This window comes from Scyliorhinus canicula, chromosome 17 (assembly GCF_902713615.1).
Source record: "Scyliorhinus canicula chromosome 17, sScyCan1.1, whole genome shotgun sequence".
NCBI classification, from domain to species: Eukaryota; Metazoa; Chordata; class Chondrichthyes; order Carcharhiniformes; family Scyliorhinidae; genus Scyliorhinus; species Scyliorhinus canicula.
The window spans coordinates 26,005,876-26,027,794 of NC_052162.1; the positions used below are offsets into that span (position 1 = coordinate 26,005,876).

At 46.8% G+C, this 21,919-nt stretch overlaps 1 long non-coding RNA gene across 1 annotated transcript in view; it reads left to right on the forward strand.

The window, feature by feature from the left end:
- The first annotated feature begins 1,080 nt into the window (after window positions 1–1,080).
- The window catches only part of LOC119952346, a 47,748-nt gene continuing 26,909 nt past the window's right edge, over window positions 1,081–21,919 (forward strand). The window contains exon 1 of the long non-coding RNA XR_005457835.1: window positions 1,081–1,433. This is a non-coding gene — a long non-coding RNA (uncharacterized LOC119952346). The remainder of the gene's footprint in view (window positions 1,434–21,919) is intronic.

Sequence of the window (21,919 nt, forward strand, 5' to 3'; positions counted from 1 at the left end):
GTGGCGCTAACAATTATACTCAAAGACGAGAGACAAGTACAATAGAGGCTTTATTGCTGTGTGATGCTATTCCTCCGGCTGCAACTGAAGACTAGAGTCTGAGTGACTCACGCATATTTATACACAGGCTCCCTGTAGGCGGAGCTAGCCGGCAGGGGCTTACCGGAGGAACCTGTATTACAGGTACAGCCATACATCCCCCTACTGCAAGTATGCATATCTACAGTGGTAATCACCACAATTAGCCGCGATACACCAGAATCTGGAAGAGGTCATTTCTCCTCCTTGATCAGTTTCACGTATGGCACAGACCCATCCATGTGGGTAAAATGGCTTCTCACTCAATTCTTTACTCACAAAGGGATGACAGCAGAAGTCACATGACTACGGCAAGCCACAGTACCCTCAGGCAACTGTGTGCAAAAGACATTTCTCCAAGCAGAGGCTATTAGAAAATTCAGGTGGTGAGATGCACAACCCCTGCCCCCCAACCCCACACCAAAACCACCCCCCCCCCCCCCCCCCCCCCCTCCCCATCTTCCCCACCACTGATCAGGAGTCCCTCGCCCATTCTCGGATTTTTCATTTTAGTTCTTCTTTCAGCCAACACATGACAATGATGGCAGGGAGTCAGGTTCATTTCACGTGGGATTTCAACCTTGCCACTTATTTTTGTGGTCACCATGGGAAAGGTGGTGATAAAACCTGAGAACAGACAATGACGGCCAATCGTAGCATCCTTCAATGTCTCCATTTAGCTCCTCAGACTTCCCTGATGAAGGCTTCACTCTTGTTTGATGTCCAACCTAAAGGTAAAGAAATTGCGTTGCCCTCAGCCTGCAGTGTGAAAGATCAGTTGCTCAGCACTTTGGGCATTTACATTTTAGAAGGATGCTCTAGCTGGCAACCATGGCAACAGTGGATATCAGGGCCAAGCTGACATCTCTTGTATCCAGCATTGCTAAGGTGCAATGACTTTGTAGAACGTGCTTCTCTCATTCGTCCGTTTCACAATGCTTTCCCATATTTGGGAGCACGAATCCTATGGCCTGTCAGCTTTGGCAGGGAAATCGAGGAAGACTTGAGAAGACAAGCAACCAGCGAGGAGAGCAGCTCCTGAGGAATTTAATAGCAGCTGAGGCAGGATCGTGTAGCATGTTTATCCTGATACTGCAACATTTTGTCAGTTACCGGCCGGGGGGAGGAAAAATGCTACGCGACAGTGTTGGTTTGCATATGAATCTCAGTTCCTCCTTAGCTGCAAGTGGTCGGAAGTTCAAACTTTTCTAAGACACAAATAAAAAGGGCTTTCCTGTTTCTGAGAGTTTATCTGAAAATCTGAGAGGAGGGACTGATCTGTTTGAAACTACCGAAAGAACAAATTGGATTCAAATTTCTAAGGAGCAGATTAAATTATATTAACTCCTACAGTGGTAAGAAATGAAACTCAATACATTTATGTAAGTTATTTACAAAGGATTATTATTGTTGCAATGTCTTTTATTTTGCCACGTGAGATTAAATAGCAACATGGAATCATATTATATGAGGTTATTATAAAATCATATGCTTCATTATCTTTTGTAATATGAATTTGCTTGCTATTTTAAACTGAAAATTGTGACTATTGGTGCTATATTACTTTACAAAGATCTTATAAGGCGTTGGAATAGCCCAGTAGCTAAAGATAGTTACTAGATCCTCACTGTTCATTTCCTGAGTACATGAAAGACTACCAGACCTCAAGGCAAGAATAGACATTCTTAAAAGATACGAGATTCCGGAGCTTTACCATTGGAGTGATTTAAGAAAAAAGAACGAAAAAAATAGTTAAAATGGATCAGAAACATAATACATGTTCTAACGTATTCATTAGCTTTACTTTCATAATTTCCATTCTTTTTCTCTTTCCTCTAATGTTTCCCTCCTTATTTTTTAAAATCTCTTTTAGTTCTTCCTCTTGCTTTCTTTTCTTCTTTCAGAGTGGTTCCAGGCTGTATTACGTGTACCCGTTTATACCAAATTAAATTGCTGTCGCTGTAAACAATATTTGTAGCCGTGACTTTGACGATACCCAATTGACGGGAACATGTGGGATTCCGGTCAAATGCCCACTTTTACTCTCCACCCGATTTCATGATCCATTGACCTGGGGGTTAAAAAAAAGGCTTTATTTACCCCCACTCCCCAAAAAGATTCCGTCAGTTCAACAGATTTTCAGGCTTTAAGTGCATTCAGAATTTTGTAACATTACGCAAGTACAGCAGTGTTTCTTGGGGAAAGCTTTCCAGTTTTGATTGACTTTACATGTTCAAACCAAGCACGGTAGCATGGTGGTTAGCACAATTGCTTCACAGCTCCAGGGCCCCAGGTTCGATTCCCGGCTTGGTTCACTGTCTGTGCGGAGTTTGCACGTTCTTCCCGTGTCTGCGTGGGTTTCCTCCGGGTGCTCCGGTTTCCTCCCACAGTCCAAAGATGTGCAGGTTAGGTGGATTGGTCATGCTAAAAAAATTCACTTAGTGTCCAAAATTGCCCTTAGTGTTGGGTTAGGTTACTGGGTTATGGGGATAGGATGGAGGTGTGGGATTGGGTAGGGTGCTCTTTCAAAGAGCTGGTGCAGACTCGTTGGGCCGAATGGCCTCCTTCTGCACTGTAAATTCTATGATTCTAAATCCAACACCTGAACCAGATTAATTTACTTGGCTGTACATAGACTGATAGGAAACATAATGGTTCTGAGTAACGTACAGAGAGTCCTCGATTTTAAACCATTCGAGTTACGACACGTGACACGACGTTTATAAATTGACACTCCTTTTTGACTTTACGTCACTTTCAAATTTACAAGGCCAAGGCAGCATGTTTGTATGTGCGCATTGACTTTCTGCGCTGCCCATCTATATGACTGGACAGGTAGAACCATCTTTATTAGGTTGGAAACAAGTGTTCTCTCACTGTTCTAATGAGTTTATATGTTATATTTAATATGCGCTCAGACTCACAGAAGCTAAGCAGATAACTGACAGCGATTGAGCGGCTTCCTTAAATCCCCCACACTAACGGAGGGACTTGTGCTGAGGCGTTCATGGATCAACAGTCACCTCAGCGACTTGATAGGACAAAAGTTGAGAGCATTTTACACTGGAAAGCCCCCCCCCCCCCCCCCCCCCCCCCCAATGAGTGATTTCCAGCCCATTTAAACCCTTGTTCCTATAGGAAAATCGGTTCTGGTTTACAACATTTCGACTTACAATGTGATTTCCAGGAACCAATTGTATCGTAAGTCTGAGGATTGCCTGTACTGGTTTGGTCCATAACTCTGACATTAATCACTGCATTAATAGTTTGTTGAGTTGTGGAAGAGGGGTTAACTTTGTACTCATTATTGTTATTGATATCAGTATTGCTGACTGGAAATTTCCCCAATTTTTGCACCGCATCAAATATTATTAAATCAAGTTGGACAATGATCCCTGGTCCATTCATGGGAGACTTGTTTACAGCGTTGTGACTTCCCACACTATGACTGTCATTTCGAGCTTCCAAATAATCTGCTGGCAAATCCTGGCATCTCATTTACATTTTCTGCGTGCAGAGCAAGTTAAGACAAGAGAACGTCATAGGGGCGAGCCTAACCCAGCACTCATCGCACCGATGACGACCCGGTAGTGTAAGCAAACGGGCTTTCATCGATGATATGAATGTGGAGAGAGAGCAATGTCTCCACAACATTTTGTGCTTCCGTGAACTGAAGATAAAAAAGAGAGTATGGTGGAAGATGAAATATAATACAAACAACGGACATTCAAAACAGAAGGCTGATGTAGACACATTTGTGGAACTAGCTAACTGCCATTGAAAGGAATCTGGACACGTTAGTGTAATTGGCGTATAACATGTAAAATCAGTGTGAGGCTCCATTGAAAAGGAAAACATTGCATTGAAGCAAATGCTGAAATATTAGCATGTAAATTGGAGACTATTATGGTGTAATCTGCTCAGACCCTGCCTTTGTTTCCAATTTGACCAACACGGGGAACATTTAAACCTTGGGAACAATGCGGAGAAATGCCAGAAGGCTCCTTATCTGCATTTATCTAACAGCCTTGCAAAGTAATAGTGAAGTAACGTCACTGCATTGAGACAAAATAATAATAGTACTGAACTAATTAGTGTGCCCTTGTGAGTCCCACACACAGAGGCACAGGTGCAAAATATTACACTGCTATTATAGTGGAGAATAATAATTGAATGCCTTTGTATCCAACCTTTAAAGAAAATTTTAAAAATAAATAGGCAGTGGATGCTCCAATCCACATATTTGCGCTCTTGGGAAATCTGATAAATAGAAGGTGGGTTTTTGAAGGATTTCTATACAGTAGTCGAGATTAATGGGTTCTGAAATTTAATGAAGCCATTAAAACCTAAGTTCTTTACTTAATGATTTTTAGAAAATAAATGATGTAATAAATTAGCTTTTTACTAATGACAGGAGATAAAGTCTTGCTCCAAACAAGGCTGGTTTAATCAGACATAACATTCTCTGGCCATCTCTACTTTAGCGGTGATCTGTGCTTCAAACCCAACTGAATTTATCACAAACTAGCAGATTAAAAAATACCCTTCCAGAGAAGTGTGCGATGAATATGTGGGGACTGGCACATTTCTTTGCAATCTGATTCCTAATTAACACTTTAAAGACCTGAATGCTCATATTCCTGCAACAATGGACAGGCTAATCTTTGGGCTGGGTTGGGGGATTTGGGGGGGGGGGGGGGGTATTCAGAACATGAGTTGAAAAACATCTTATGGTGATAAGGATTCCTCCAATTCTACTTTATGACTTTTAGCATTTGAAGCTTAACAAAAATTGTTATTACAGATGTTGCTATAATAGAAAGCAGATGTGATCCAAGAACACGAGAAAGCACATTCAGTACAAAATGAGCTGGATTAGCACCAGGATGTGGTGGGGCCGTTTGCTAAATTGATGGTGTGTTGAAGGCTCTATCTTTGAACTTGCAGCGCCTGGTACCACCTGTGATGCTCGGGCAAGATACCAGCGCAAGCAAATGAAGAATATATTCACAATTCCTCTCATGTTCCAGGAATCACAATCTGCCGACATTCCAGCCGACTGTTGAATCGGATCAGACAGAAAGTGGGAATGTGAGGATTGTGACGCTCTCTGAAAATGGAGCAACTCCCTTTAATTCTCTCCCCATTTCCAGGAATCCCACCTGTGCCTATTCTACAGGATTAGGCAGATAGGGGGGTGTGTTTCAAGGCACCAACACTTCTTTGGATTGACAATATTTCATTTTTTTTCATAGAATTTACAGTGCAGAAGGAGGCCATTCGGCCCATCGAGTCTGCACTGGTTCTTGGAAAGAGCACCCTACCCAAGCCCCTACCTCCACCCTATCCCCATAACCCAGAAACCCCACCTAACACTAAGGGGCAATTTGGACCCTGAGGGCAATTTATCATGGCCAATCCACCTAACCTGCACATCTTTGGACTGTGGGAGGAAACCGGAACACCCGGAGGAAACCCACGCACACACGGGGAGAACGTGCAGACTCCACACAGACAGTGGCCCACCGGGGAATTGAACTTGGGACCCTGGCGCTGTGAAGCATTTGTGCTAACCACCATGCTACCGTGCTAATATGCAAAATAGGGCTAATGGTTTTCTGTAGAAAATACTTGTTATTGACCAGATCTGCTCAGAAACCACATTTTATTATTCATTATGCAAATTTATACTGTAGCACTGGCAGCAAAGAACAGTACGGCCAGAAGCTCCATGATTTATTATATTGTCACATCAGGCCACTTGTCTATCATTGGTGAACCGCTCAAAGTTTTCTAATGTGACAGCCCATAACTCAAGATATTATAAAATGCTGCAGACCTCATACTATCCTATTCATGGTGATTTGCCAATACGACTGATTAGGGATAAAAAGGTCCTTGTGCATGGAGGCAGGTGAGACTAAACAAATACTTTGATCTGTCTTTACAAAGGGAGAAGAGGCTACTCAGGCCGAGATGAGTGAGCTGTTAACTGGTACTTTTGAGGAATTTACATTTGAGAAGGAAGACGTGTTAGAAAGGCTATTTTTGCTTTTCTTAAATTTGTTCATGGGATGCGGGCATCACTGGCCAGTATTTATTGTCCATCCCTAATTGCCCTTGAACTGAGTGGCTTGCTCGGCCATTTCAGAGGGTAGTTAAGAGTCAACCACATTTCTAGGGTCTGGGGTCGCATGTAGACCAGACCAGGTAAGGGCAACATAGTTCCTTCCCTAATAGGACATTAATGAACCAGATGGGTTTTTACCACAATCGACAATAGTTTTGTGGACCTTTAATTCCAGATTTTTTATCGAATTCAAACTTCACCATCTGCCATGGTGGGATTCGATCCAGGGTCCCAGAGCATTCCCCTGGGTCTCTTGGATTATTACTCCAGTGACAATACCACTAATCCACTGCCTTCTCTTAAATGATAAGATTCCAGGAACAGATAAGATGCATCCACGGGTAGTGAGGGAAGTGGGAGTGGAAATTGCAGAGACACTGGGCACAATCTACCCGAATGGGGACAGAATCTTGTAGTGGTGTGATTAGCCGAGTGTTTCTCGGTACTTGGAGCACCATTAAATACTCCACTATCTAACACCCATCCGGGTAGATCGGGGGCCTCAGTGAGGAATGTGCAGCTGAGGCCATACTCCTTTCCTGCAGTGCCCGGATGCCAGCCAAGTGACACTGCCAGGGTGACAGGCTGGTAGTGCCAGGGTGCCTGAGTGGCACCAGCAGTGCCTGGATGCCATCCTGTCCAGAGAGCAAGCGTCTGGGGGGGCTCCGACTTCTGGGGAGACCCCCACAAGTGCCGTTCCATCTGGTGCTCGTCTCGTTTGTGGAGACTACAACAGGTGGGATTCACATCGCAAAGTCTCGCGAGATCGCCTTTGATGTCGCGAGGCATGGCGAGCCGGGTAGATCTGAAAGTGGAATCTGCTGGCATCTACCATTGGTACCTGGCATTGTGCCGCACTGTTTTTCAGGCGCAATGGTACCGCCGGATTTCGCCCACTAGTGATAATCCTCCGATCTTCCTCAGACGCAGGGGTGCTGCCGGAGGACTGGAGAATTGCAGATGTTCCATCTTGTTCTTAAAGGTGAGCAAGGATAATGCCGACAACTACAGACCAGTCAGTTTGACTTCGGTGGTAGTGAAACTTCTGGAAACTATAGTTTGGGACAAAATCAATAGTCGCTTAGAACATAGAACATAGAACGATATAGCGCAGTACAGGCCCTTCGGCCCACGATGTTGCACCGACATGGGAAGTCAAAAACTAAAGGCCATCTAACCTACACTATGCCATTATCATCCATATGCTTATCCAATAAATTTTTAAATGCCCTCAATGTTGGCGAGTTCACTACTGTTGCAGGTAGGGCATTCCACGGCCTCACCACTCTTTGCATAAAAAACCTACCTCTGACGTCTGTCCTATATCTATTACCCCTCAATTTAAGGCTATGTCCCCTCGTGCTAGCCACCTCCATCCGTGGGAGAAGGCTCTCACTGTCCACCCTATCTAACCCTTTGATCATTTTGTATGCCTCTATTAAGTCACCTAACCTTCTCTCTAACGAAAACAACCTCAAGTCCATCAGCCTTTCCTCATAAGATTTTCCCTCCATACCAGGCAACATCCTGGTAAATCTCCTCTGCACCCGTTCCAAAGCTTCCACGTCCTTCCTATAATGAGGCGACCAGAACTGTACGCAATACTCCAAATGCGGCCGTACCAGAGTTTTGTACAGCTGCAACAAGACCTCATGGCTCGGGAACTCAAAGAGCTCTTTTCTCTCCCTACAGATGCTGCCAGAGCTGCTGAAATTTTCCAGCATTTTCTCTTTGGTCACTTAAACAAATGCAGGTTAATTAAGAAGGATTCACTGAGGGGAAAAAACTAACTTGCTGAAGTTGTTGGAGGAGGTAACAGAGAAAGTTGATAAAGCATATAGTAGCTTAGGCTTTATTAATAGGGCCATTGAGCATAAGAATGAGTAGGTCATGTTGAACTTGTATAAGGATGCTAACTAGGCCTCATCTACAGTACTGCGTCCAGTTCTGGACACAGTACTTGAAGCAGGGTGTAAAGGTATTGGAGAGAGTACAGAGGAGGTTCAGAAGAATAATTCCAGGGATAAAGAACTGTAGCTATGAGGATAAATTGAAGAGGTTGGGACTGTTTTCTTTGGAGAAAAGAAGGCTGAGAGGAGACTTGATAAAGGAATTTGAGATCCTGAACATCAAGGACTAGAGGACACAGATTCAAAATAACTGGCCAAAGGCATAAAAGAGATGCCAATAATTTATTTTTATCTAGAGGGTAGTTAGAGTTTGGGGCAAAGTTCATGAGAGGGTGGTAGAGGCAAATTGGATCGAGGTATTCAAATGGGAATTAGATTTCTATCTGGAAAGTGAGAATGCGCAAGGTTACGGGGAGAAGGGGTTGGGAGCGGAACTAAGTCGGATGCTCTTACAGAGAACCAATACAGACTAGATGGGCTGAATGGGCTTCTTCTGTACTGTAAAGATCCTGTGATTCTGTGCATAATATGCTTCTCACAACATGTGAGATGTTCCACATGACTACCAAAGTACCTTATGAACATTTTCCTTGCAAATATCAAAATGCTCAAATTCCAAATATTCTTATGTAATCCTAAAAACTGTACAATTGAATAAATTAAACAATATTATGGACTATTGATACCCAAAATTCTAAGAGTATTCAACTCACCATGGCTGCTGTAAAGTATAATGGGGAGTAGCAGAATTAACTACAGAATGATTTGCTTGTGAACATCGAAAGATATGGGGAGGATTTCATAGGTGAAATGCACGCTTGGCGGATGGTACCTGATGCAACCATGATTTCTGTGATGAACGGCATTAATAACTGCTGTAAACGGTACCTGACCTTTAATATCTTGCCCCTTTAAAATGCTTGGAACCTGGGGGACTCCGCCTCTGGCTACGCCCCCAGAAAACGGTATGTAGGATAAGGCTCCATGTGGTGACCACACTTCTCTCGGATGCTGTTCAGTTCTCTGTAGATTAAAGCCTTTTGATTACCGACCTCGCTCTCGCGTCGTAATTGAGGGTGCCTCAATTTCCGATTCCAGCCGACATCAATTCACAGGGCTTGATTCAACTAATTGGGAACAAAGTCCCATAGCCAGCGTGTTTAGCCATGTGTTTCTTGGTGCTAGCATTGCATAAGGGACCTCAGCGGGGAATGTGTAGCTGAGGTTTTGTACACTGGGGAGCTCTGCTCACCGGAACTCCACAGTGTAGCGAGAGATCGGGACGCATCCAACGCCAGTGTACGCTATTTAACGTACTTCTGGACCAGCGCCTGCCTGCTCAGCAGATGCAAAATTCTACCCATTATGATTTTTGCATCCATAGATCAGGAATTGCACAAGGATCTTCTTGTTTTGGCTCAGTACCAGCAGACATTGCATTTTTCCACAAGCCATTGTCTAAAAGGTTTTACAGCATGTAAAACGAGGGGAATTCCAGATATTACCTTCAGATGCTCTTGTATGTGCAATAATACTGGGCCTTAGGAAAGTACAGGACCAGCCAGAGTTTGCAAAGTTTTGTTATAATATTGTAGCTTTGTCTTTAATAGTATTGTAATTATCTCAGTAACAACTACCAGCATTCAACAAATTAATAAATTCTATTCTGACACAGGCTTATCAATGCCTAAATATTTCCATACTCTGGACTGCGCACTATTCAAAGTTTAAAACATGAGTTCTTTCTTATATATTTAAAATATGGAATTATGTTTTTGACAGGTTGTACAGATGACAATGGCTAAATTGGGGGCCGGTTTCGCTCTGTTGGTTGTACAGTTAGTTTGTGATACAGACTAAAGCCAACAGCACAGGTCAGGTTCCCATACGGGCTGAGGTTATTCATGAGGCCTTCCCAACCTTGCCCCTTGCCTGAGGTGTGGTGATCCTCAGGTTAAATCACCACCAGTCAGCTCTCCACCCCCTAAAGGGGAAGTCTGCCTATGGTCACCAGGGACTATGGTGACTTTTAATGTTCTCAAATGATTACACTTTATTGTTTTTTACATTTGGGGCATAAATCGTTGAGGAAAATCTCAGCTAAGGAACCATGGATTTAAAACTCTTTTACTTCAAAACGTGCGAACAATGCTACTAAATTGTTAAAACCGGCTTGTGGTTTCGCTAATCTATACTAGGAAGGTTTTGACGTACCGTCAATTACCACAAGACGGGAATGGTGAAGCAATCGAGGCTTTATTGCACAAGATGTTGTGCCTCCTGCAGCTGGAACCAGAATGGGAGCAGCGCAGGAGAGCGTACACTTTTATACGCCGCCTGCTGGGAGGAGCCAGCAGGCTGGGATTTACCGTGGTACCTGTAATACATGGGCAGTACCGTAATACATGCAATGTGTTACTAGTGGTGTTTACCACAGGTTTCCTTCCCTTCATAAGTAACTCTGGTCTGACCAAGGTTGATTATCTCAAAACTAATTTATTTACACTATATACACCATAAACATGCTGAGCTACTAAGTAAGCACATCTCTCTTGTCTACAGATTATTCCATCTGCTCCCCAGAGTCTCACGCACATGACTGGCAAAGTTATTGTCACATGATAATTCACATCACTATCATACTACCATAACTGTTGATCCATTATACTCTACCTTCTGTGTTACCAACTCAGTTCAGTGCTGGGGTTGGGGGGGTACAGGTCCCCTTCCCCCGGTGCCACACAGTAGTGTCTATCTGGACAAGACTGTGTTGCTTGCTGGGCTCATCCAGGTACTGTAAAAAAGGTCCGAAGTTCAACCTGGACTGGGGTGCAAGGTCAGGCTGGGGGTCCAGGGTGGAGGGGTTGGTAGGCTAACGAAGACAAGGGGGGGGGGGCAATGTGGAAGGCTGGCTATGCAGGAGGGAGGGGGAAGGGTAAGGGCTCATGGTGACAGGCAGAGGGGCAAGGAGGTGGCTGAAGAAGACAAAAATGGAAGGCAGAGGTAAGATCAAGAGGAGGACAGCTGGACCCTGATGAGGATGCACGAAACACGGACAAAATAGAGGATCTAAAGACAGGAGAGATGCACAGAGAGTTCATAAAATGAGGTGGGGGCCTGTTAGTACGCCACGTTAGGGATGGTTCACATGAACACTTAACAGGTTGGGGCTGCAATGGTTTGTGAAGGTCACTGTTGTAAATATTCTCTTTGGAATCAGGAACAATTCAAGGATCCGGTGTACGTTCAGTTCTGGCAGACAGGAGTCAGAGAGCGCAGACATTCCTGCTGTGAAATGAAAAAGAGGCACAGATGGCAGGCGGTGCAGGGGCTATGTGAATCCTAGTCTGAAGTCAGAGCAAGGAGACAGTGCAGAAGAGCAGAGGGAATGCAGCAGGAGCAATTGTTGGAAGCATGGTTCACCCTAGCTGCAGGGATGGACTAGGGCTTTGTTATAACCTTCACGAAGGGCCGCAGAGGGTATGGTAATGGTCACAGGGGGCACTTGCAGCCTGTAGATGGGAACACATAGTGGAGCGGGAGGGGTATGTGAAGTTCTCATGGAGAGGGAACCCTGTAAGTGATGTGTGCACAGCCTCCCGATGGGGTGGTATAAAGACTCAGGAAGCCGAACAGAAGGTTGAACGCTGGTTTATTCATGGTCGTAAGAATCTGCCTTTGGCAGTAAATACACACACACAGGATAAGTCTTGTGGGACAACAAACATGCCTGTCCCTGCCCGGGCCGATCTTTATACTAAGTTTTGATAAGGTTCCCCACGGTAGGCTATTGCAGAAAATAAGGAAGTATGGAATTGAAGGTGATTTAGCGGTTTGGATCAGTAATTGGCTAGCTGAAAGAAGACAGAGGGTGGTGGTTGATGGCAAATGTTCATCCTGGAGTTCAGTTACTAGTGGTGTACCGCAAGGATCTGTTTTGGGGCCACTGCTGTTTGTCATTTTTATAAATGACCTGGAAGAGGGTGTAGAAGGATGGGTTAGTAAATTTGCAGATGACACGAAGGTCGGTGGAGTTGTGGATAGTGCTGAAGGATGTTATAGGATACAGAGGGACATAGATAAGCTGCAGAGCTGGGCTGAGAGGTGGCAGATGGAGTTTAATGCGGAAAAGTGTGAGGTGGTTCACTTTGGAAGGAGTAACAGGAATGCAGAGTACTGGGCTAATGGCAAGATTCTTGGTAGTGTAGATGAACAGAGAGATCTCGGCATCCAGGTACATAAATCCCTGAAAGTTGCCACCCAGGTTAATAGGGCTGTTAAGAAGGCATATGGTGTGCTAGCCTTTATAAGCAGGGGGATTGAGTTTCGGAACCACAAGGTCATGCTGCAGCTGTACATAACTCTGGTGCGGCCACACCTGGAGTACTGCGTGCAGTTCTGGTCACCACATTATAGGAAGGATGTGGAAGCTTTGGAAAGGGTTCAGAGGAGATTTACTAGGATGTTGCCTGGTATGGAGGGAAGGTCTTACGAGGAAAGGCTCAGGGAATTGAGGTTGTTTTCGTTAGAGAGGAGAAGGCTGAGAGGTGACTTAATAGAGACATATAAGATAGTCAGAGGGTTAGATAGGGTGGACAGTGAGAGTCTTTTTCCTCGGATGGTGATGACCAACACGAGGGGACATAGCTTTAAATTGAGGGGTGGTAGATATAGGACAGATATCAGAGGCAGTTTCTTTACTCAGAGAGTAGTAGGGGTGTGGAACGCCCTGCCTGCAATAGTAGTAGACTCGCCAACTTTAAGGGCATTTAAGTGGTCACTGGATAGACATATGGATGAAAATGGAATAGTGTAGGTCAGATAGGCTTCAGATGGTTTCACAGGTCGGCGCAACATCGAGGGCCGAAGGGCCCGTACTGCGCTGTAGTGTTCTATGTTCTATGTTCTATAAGTTATTAAGAGCTCCAGCTGGGCAGGTCTCCACCTACTAACCGGGCAAGCTCATATTTCACCAGTCCCATGGGAAGATCAATCTGGGCCTGGTGGGGTTTATTACAGGTGGGTACAGGCCCACATGTGGCACGGGCGTCTCGTAGGCGATTGGGTCGTGGGTGCAGTTGGGAATGTGCGCCACCACAATGACAGGATCCAGGTCAATTACACAGGATAGAAACCCCGTTGCCAAGGAAACACCAGCAAGCCAGAATTCGGACTTTGTGCTTTTAAAGGGATAGGCACAACTTGATAGCCTCACGTCAAAGTTTCACAGTGGAAGACGGGAATGCAGCCTTGGAGAGTGAAGGCTATAGCGAAGGGGGCACAGCGGCAGCAATTCTGTCCTCCATGCAGCGAAGTGGCGTCGCGGGTTAACAATTAATGGCAATCATCAGTCAGCAAATGGATTCCATTTATTCACCCGGAGCAGTTGGAAGCTCATGGTTATGCCAAGTCAAAGGTTGGGATTTTCCCCGATATCGGCAAAGTCTGACGTTCGGTGGAAAAAGCAGCGTTAGGCCCGCTGATGGCAATGGCGTCTTTTCCCACCCTATAGTGCGGCACTGAGACAAAAACATCTAAATGCATGGGTTCCATGCCATATTGCTGGCGGGTGGCCCCTGATTCAGACTGAGTCTCATAAACAGAGAATTCCACCCAAAATTTTGAGTAGATCTCCTTTGAAAGATCTCCACACAGATTGATGTGCATTTCCCAAATGACGGTTATAGCTTCTATGAAGAATCTCCTCCTTCATAGTCTTTGGGTGATGGTTGAAGACGAGAAGATTATCGACTATCATTAGATGCTTCCTTTGTTCGTGGCATTTTTGTAGGAACTAGTTTGTCAGACTGTATTTTGGCCATCATTCTCGGCAAAATTCCTGACCTGGGTACATTCCATGGGCTGGATTCTCCATTTCTGAGACCAAGTGTTGACACCAGCACAGGATTCGTGGAGTTCAACGACAGCAAAATTGGCACCGCACCTGGACCGATTCAGCTGGTGTTAAGGGGCCAGCACCGATGCCACGGGGAACTCAATTGATTGCAATGAGAAATGGTGCCAGATTCACCTGTTTCGCAATTGACACTCAGGAGGTTGATAAGCTTCAGCTGCATGCACACATTGCACTCCCCACATACACCATCATCCCAGCCAACAAAACCCTGGGAATGGGAGAAAACTGGAAGGGGATCACCGCACCTGCGCCCCTGACCGTGGAAGAGCAGGGGGCCCTGGATTTAGTCGGCGGCCCAGAGGAATGGGAGATCGCTGGGATAGAGTTCCCCGCTGAGACCCCGCTGAATTGCTATTTCCCCGTGACACATGTGTCAACAACCCCCACCCCCGCACCATCCTCGTCCCCACACCACCCTCATCTTCACCCCCACGCCACCCTCACCATCCCCTCACCTCCGCCCTCACCCTCACCCCCCCCCCTCGCCTACAGACCAACCTCACCCTCACCCCCACGCTCACACAGTCTAATCATGCATCTTGTCATCCGTCTTGCGGCTCCATCCGGTGTCCCCCGCCCCCAGCCAGTGCCACAGCCAGGGCCCTCCCGTGAGAGCATTTCGGAGGACAGCCTTCCACATGAGATTTAGGACACCCTGGAGCTTTAGTCTGAGGATGATTTCCCATCACAGCTGTCTCTCCAAAACCCTCCACCATCCCAGAGGCACTCACCCCAGTTGGGCACTTTAGTGAAGAGGCTCCTGGAACACTACCTGGTGCTCAGCACACAGATGCTCCGGTACAGCAGGTGGAGATAGGAACTCCTGAGGGGGCGTGCAGTCGGAGGACAGGCTGGCCCCAGGGACGAGATGCCGCCCAGACAGGTTTCAGGCTTCTGGAATGGACAGTCCCATCGATTGTGTAGATGCAATTGCAGAGCCAGGGACTACATGAGGGGTTGTCAGGGAGCATCCAGCACCCGTAGGTGCTGTTGGCAGAGTCCAACCGAGCGCAGGAGCTGGAGGTGGTGCTGACCATACGTGCCACCCAGGCCAACAGCACACAGGAGGCGCCCACAATGGAGATATTGGATGAATGTTGTGGGTGGCCTAGGCTCCCGATCCTCCCCTCCCCCCCACCCCATGGATTTGATGTAACCGTGTTATGGAATGGCCAGCTCACATGCAGGGATCACCCAGGTGGATGCCGGAAAATGCTTTCATGGCAGGAATCAGACGTTGTCAAACTATGCAGAACACCAGAGCTCATCGCAGAGCGGTTGTCATCAATCTCCCTCTCATGGACCAGATCCGGTGGTACTACCGACCCAGGGCCTGCATCCGGTGGTACAGCAGTATGTACCATGGAGGGGGCTGCAGGCGAGGGGGTGGCCGGCAGGGGATGGGGAGTGTGGGGGTATAATGCGGTATTCGTACCCCTGACCAGCTCTCCCCCCCCCCCCCCCCCCCCGCCCCCCCAGTCGGTGAAACTGGAGGCGATCAAAGGGTCTCAAGCGTGTTGGCCCTGCTGCACACGTCATTTCACGTCCCGTGCCTGTCTGGGCCCTAAGTCGTGCTCACCCTCCCTATACCCCGCGTTCTCCTTATCGGACCAGGCCTTGTATTCCTCGTCCAGCACATCGCCCCTCTCCTGTGCTACGTTGTGGAGGATGCAGCAGGCCAACACAATGCGGGCGACCCTCTCAGCATCATACTGGAGAGCCCCTCCAAAGTGTTCCAGGCATCTGAACCACATTTTCAAGAGGCTGAAGCACTGCTCGATCACGCTCCTGGTCACTGTATAGACGTCATTGTAGCGGGTCTCTGCGTCGGTCTATGGCCTCCAGTAAGTGTCATCAGCCACAACTGCAGTGGATAACCCCTGTCTCCCAGGAGCCAACACCCCAGCCACACGGTGGGGGGGGGTCTCGAACATGTCATGAATCATCGAGTGTGCCAGGATGAAGGCGCCATGCACAATGCCCGATTATCGGGTGCAGACATGCATGAGGCGCAGCTGATGGTCATACATCAGTTGCACGTTCATCGAGTGGAACTCCTTTCGGCTTGTGTGGAGCGGCCTGTCACCTGCAGGCGTTTGTAAGGGGACACGCATCCTGTCGATCACCTCCTGGACCTGGGGCATGTGGGTGCTGCTGAGAACCCTGCTACCCGGGCATCCTGGTGGGCATGTGGGCCTGGGGCATGTGGGTGCTGCTGAGAACCCTGCTGCCCGGGCATCCTGGTGGGCTCCTGGACCTGGGGCATGTGGGTGCTGCTGAGAACCCTGCTGCCCGGGCATCCTGGTGGGCATGTGGGCCTGGGGCATGTGGGTGCTGCTGAGAACCCTGCTGCCCGGGCATCCTGGTGGGCTGGTGGGCTCGTCCACATTGAAGTGAATGTATTGTGCAAACTGGGCATGTAGGGCCTCTGTGATGGTGTGGATGCACCTGTGCACAGAGATCTGTGAGATCCTGGACAGGTCCCCACTGGGCGTCTGGAAGGACCCCGTCACATAACAGTTCAGGGCGACTGTCACTTTGACGGCCTCCAAGAGCGGGTTTCCTCCCCCATACGCCCACAGTGCCAGGTGTGTCATGATCTGGCAGATATTTTGCACTGTCTCCCTGCTCAGCCTTCGACGGCATGCCTGATCTGACAGGTTCTCAATTGACAGGCGCTGCCGTTACAGGCTAATCCTCATGCGGAGCCTCCTTAGCATCTCCTCCTTCTTGGCCTGTTGGGCAGCTGGCTCTCCATCCTGGGTGGCTGCCTCTTGTTTCTCCACTGCTGCATGCTCTGCTGCTGCAGCTTCCTCCTCCTCGTGCAGCACCCACTCGTACAGCCGCAGGGCATCCCCCAGGGCTGCAGCGACCAGCAGGAAGGCCACCATTGCTGGTTGAATTCCAATATCCTTTGTCTGCAGGGGGTAAAAGGCCGACATATTAGCATGGTACGTACCTCCGTGCCAAACCAGATTCACCGGCTAGATGGTGACCCCGGTTGGCACTGCAGGCTCTGCATGTTCCCCCCTCCCCACCCCTGCACCCCTGCACCCTTGGCCTCTTCGTTTCCTGGCACCGTGGGGGCCTTGGGCCATGCCGCCTGTCCACGATGCCAGGGGTACCATCGGCTTGCACTGTTCTTGCCAGCGGTATGCTCCATGGCCTCCGCCCAGAGCTCCCTGTAGGGGTTAAAGTAGGCATTGTCCTGGGTAGGCCGCCTGATGCCTTGCCGGCCAGGTGGAAACCGGGTTGGGAGGGTATGGCGGAGGGTGAGAGGTGGGGGTGGGGGGACCCATAAGACCGTATCACTGCAGAACCAGGGGCCAAGGTGGGTAGTCTGTGGGGTGCGCAGGCAACGGCAATTGCAGTCTGTGCCTGGACATCACCCCAGTACCATGTGTGGGTCACCCCGGCAACTTGGCCCATTCTGCCAACCCCCCCCCCCAAAGCCTCTGGTCTGTTCGGGTACACTGAGGGAGAATTTAGAATGTTCAATTCCCCTAACAGCACATCTCTCGAGACTTGTGGGAGGAAACCGAAGCACACGGAGGAAACCCAGGCAGACATAAGAACATAAGAACTAGGAGCAGGAGTAGGCCATCTGACCCCTCGAGCCTGCTCCACCATTCAATGAGATCACGGCTGATCTTTTGTGGACTCAGCTCCACTTTCCGGCCCGAACACCATAACCCTTAATCCCGTTATTCTTCAAAAACTAACTATCTTTATCTTAAAAACATTTAACGAAGGAGCCTCAACTGCTTCACTGGGCAAGGAATTCCATAGATTCACAACCCTTTGGGTGAAGATGTTCCTCCTAAGCTCAGTCCTAAATCTACTTCCCCTTATTTTGAGGCTATGTCCCCTAGTTCTGCTTTCACCCACCAGTGGAAACAACCTGCCCGCATCTATCCTATCTATTCCCTTCATAATTTTAAATGTTTCTATAAGATCCCTCCTCATCCTTCTAAATTCCAACGAGTACAGTCCCAGTCTACTCAACCTCTCCTCGTAATCCAACCCCCTCAACTCTGGGATTAACATGGGGAGAACGTGCAGACTCCGCACAGACAGTGATCCAAGCCAGGAATCGAACCGGGGCCCTGACGCTATGAAGCAACAGTGCTAACCGCTGTATTACCATGATACCCAGGTCACACTGCCAATGGTTCTTTCTCTATAATGGCTGGGCGTTGCTCTGTCGACATCCTGCAAGCAAAGTATTTTTTTTTATTTAAAAATAAATTTAGAGTGCCAATTCTTTTTTGTTTACAATTAAGGGGCTGGTTTAGCTCACTGGGCTAAATCGCTGGCTTTTAAGGCAGACCAAGCAGGCCAGCAGCATGGTTCGATTCCCGTACCAGCCTCCCCGAACAGGCGCTGGAATGTGGCGACTAGGGGCTTTTCACAGTAACTTCATTGAAGCCTACTCGTGACAATAAGCGATTTTCATTTCATTCATTTCATTTCAAAGGGCAATTTAGTGTGGCCAATTCACCTACCATGCGCATCTTTGGGTTGTGAGGGTCAGACCCATGCAAACACAGGGAGAATGTGCAAACTCCACACGGACAGTGACCCAGGGCTGGGATCGAACCCCGGTCCTTAGCGCTGTGAGGTAGCAGTGTCCTGTTGGCAAAGTAGATTGGATTTCTGTTACTATTCTTCTGGATCTAAATGTGCATAGCTCTAAGGCCCCTTCAGGAAGCATCAGTGGCTACCATTGTGGGTAATCTGGTATAATAATGCCCCAGCACATCTGAAGAGATGAGCCTTTGCTTTATTAACTGAAATGCATTGGTTTGTTGAATACCTCAAAACCACTGTTGGCCTTTTCCCAAAAGTTTTCTGAAAGATTCAATAATTGTTGTTACATTTGGAGTGAATTTTCCAACCTGATTGATGATTCCGAGCAGCTTCCCGTCATCAGTAACACACTTGTGGAAAGTGACTGATGGCTTTTGTTTTTTTGTGGGTCTGGCATTGTGTCCTCTCATTGTAGGTTGTGTCCCAAGAGTGGTAAATTCACATTTCTCGGTTATGTCTCTTGTAACGCTTTCAGAACTTTGCGATCTCCGTGATCATGTTCCTTTCTTGTAGAACCATAGATGAGCAGGTCATCCATGTAACAAATTACTCCCTTTTCTTCTTCTGTTTGACAAGGTTTGCTGCAAGATCTCTAGAGCTGATAATCTATTGAAGGAAAGGTGATTAAATCAGATTTGCCTAAAAGGCGTAACAAATGTTAATAGCCTGGACTCCAGCTGGAGGGGTTTTTGCCAAAACACATCATTAACGTCAAGTTTAGTTAAGGGGACACTGTCAGCATGGTGTGCCAAGCTGTCACCCACTGCCGCCTTTGAATAGATTTCTCTCTGGACTGCTTTGCTTAACTGCGTGAAGTCTATGCACAGCCTGAGCTGATCATTCGACTTGGAAACTATTACCAGCTTCCAGCACCACCTTGTTGGCTTTGTGACGGGTGACATGACACCTCTCTGTAACATTCTGTCAACTTCCTCTTTAACTTTTGGCACCAATGGGTGTGGTACCCTCCTGGGAGTGTATAGATAGATACCGAGGGTATCAAACTATTCGGAAGGACAGGGTGGATGGTAAGGGAGGTGGTGTAGATCTGTTATTTAAGGATGACATCCGGGCAATAGTTAGGGATGATATCGGTGCTATGGAGGATAAGGTTGAATCCATTTGGGTGGAAATCAGGAATAGTAAGGCGAAAAAGTCACTGATAGGAGTAGTCTATCGGCCACCAAATAGTAACATTATGGTGGGGCAGGCAATAAACAAAGAGATAACTGATGCATGTAGAAATGGTACAGCAGTTATCATGGGGGATTTTAATCTACATGTTGATTGGTTTAACCAGGTCGGTCAAGGCAACCTTGAGGAGGAGTTTATAGAATGTATCCGTGATAGTTTCCTAGAACAGTATGTAATGGAACCTACGAGGGAACAAGCGGCCCTAGATCTTGTCCTGTGTAATGAAACAGGATTGATTCATGATCTCATAGTTAGGGATCCTCTCGGAAGGAGCGATCACAATATGGTGGAATTTAAAATACAGATGGAGGGTGAGAAGGTAAAATCAAATACTCGTGTTTTGTGTTTAAACAAAGGAGATTACAATGGGATGAGAGAAGAACTAGCTAAGGTAGACTGGGAACAAAGACTTTATGGTGGAACAGTTGAGGAACAGTGGAGAAAATTCCAAGCGATTTTTCACAGTGCTCAGCAAAGGTTTATACCACAAAAAGGAAGGACGGTAGAAAGAGGGAAAATCGACCGTGGATATCTAAGGAAATAAGGGAGAGTATCAAATTGAAGGAAAGAGCATACAAAGTGGCAAAGATTGGTGGGAGACTAGAGGATTGGGAAATATTTAAGGGGCAACAGAAAGCTACTAAAAAAGCTATAAAGAAGAGTAAGATAGAGTATGAGAGTAAACTTGCTCAGAATATAAAAACAGACAGCAAAAGTTTTTACAAATATATAAAGCAAAAAAGAGTGGCTAAGATAAATATTGGTCCTTTAGAGGATGAGAAGGGAGTTTTAATAATGGGAGATGAGGAAATGGCTGAGGAACTGAACAGGTTTTTTGTGTCGGTCTTCACAGTGGAAGACACAAATAACATGCCAGTGACTGATAGAAATTAGGCTATGACAGATGATGACCTTGAGAGGATTGTTATCACTAAGGAAGTAGTGATGGGCAAGCTAATGGGGCTAAAGGTAGACAAGTCTCCTGGCCCTGATGGAATGCATCCCAGAGTGCTAAAAGAGATGGCTAGGGAAATTGCAGATGCACTAGTGATAATTTACCAAAATTCACCAGACTCTGGGGTGGTCCCGGTGGATTGGAAATTAGCAAACGTGACACCACTGTTTAAAAAAGGAGGTAAGCAGAGAGCAGGAAATTATATGTCAGTGAGCTTAACGTCGGTAGTAGGGAAGATGCTGGAATCTATCATCAAGGAAGAAATTGCGAGGCATCTGAATAGAAATTGTCCCATTCAGCAGACGCAGCGTGGGTTCATAAAGGGCAGGTCGTGCCTAACTAATTTAGTGGAATTTTTTGAGGACATTACCAGTGCAGTAGATAACGGGAAGCCAATGGATGTGGTATATCTGGATTTCCAGAAAGCTTTTGACAAGGTGCCACACAAAAGGCTGCTGCATAAGATAAAGATGCATGGCATTAAGGGTAAAGTAATAGCATGGATAGAGGATTGGTTAATTAATAGAAAGCAAAGAGTGGGGATTAATGGGTGCTTCTCTGGTTGGCAATCAGTAGATAGTGGTGTCCCTCAGGGATCCGTGTTGGGCCCACAATTGTTCACAATCTACATAGATGATTTAGAGTTGGGGACCAAGGGCAATGTGTCCAAGTTTGCAGATGACACTAAGATGAGTGGTAAAGCGAATAGTGCAGAGGTTACTGGAAGTCTGCAGAGGGATTTGGATAGGTTAAGTGAATGTGCTCAGGTCTAGCAAATGGAATACAATGTTGACAAATGTGAGGTTATCCATTTTGGTAGGAATAACAGCAAATGGGATTATTATTTAAACAATAAAATATTAAAGCATGCTGCTGTGCAGAGAGACCTGGGTGTGCTAGTGCATGAGTCACAGAAAGTTGGTTTACAGGTGCAACAGGTGATTAAGAAGGCAAATGGAATTGTGTCCTTCATTGCTAGAGGGATGGAGTTTAAGACTAGGGATGTTATGCTGCAATTGTATAAGGTGTTAGTGACGCCACACCTGGAGTATTATGTTCAGTTTTGGTCTCGTTACTTGAGAAAGGACATACTGGCACTGGAGGGTGGGCAGAGGAGATTAATGAGGTTAATCCCAGAGCTGAAG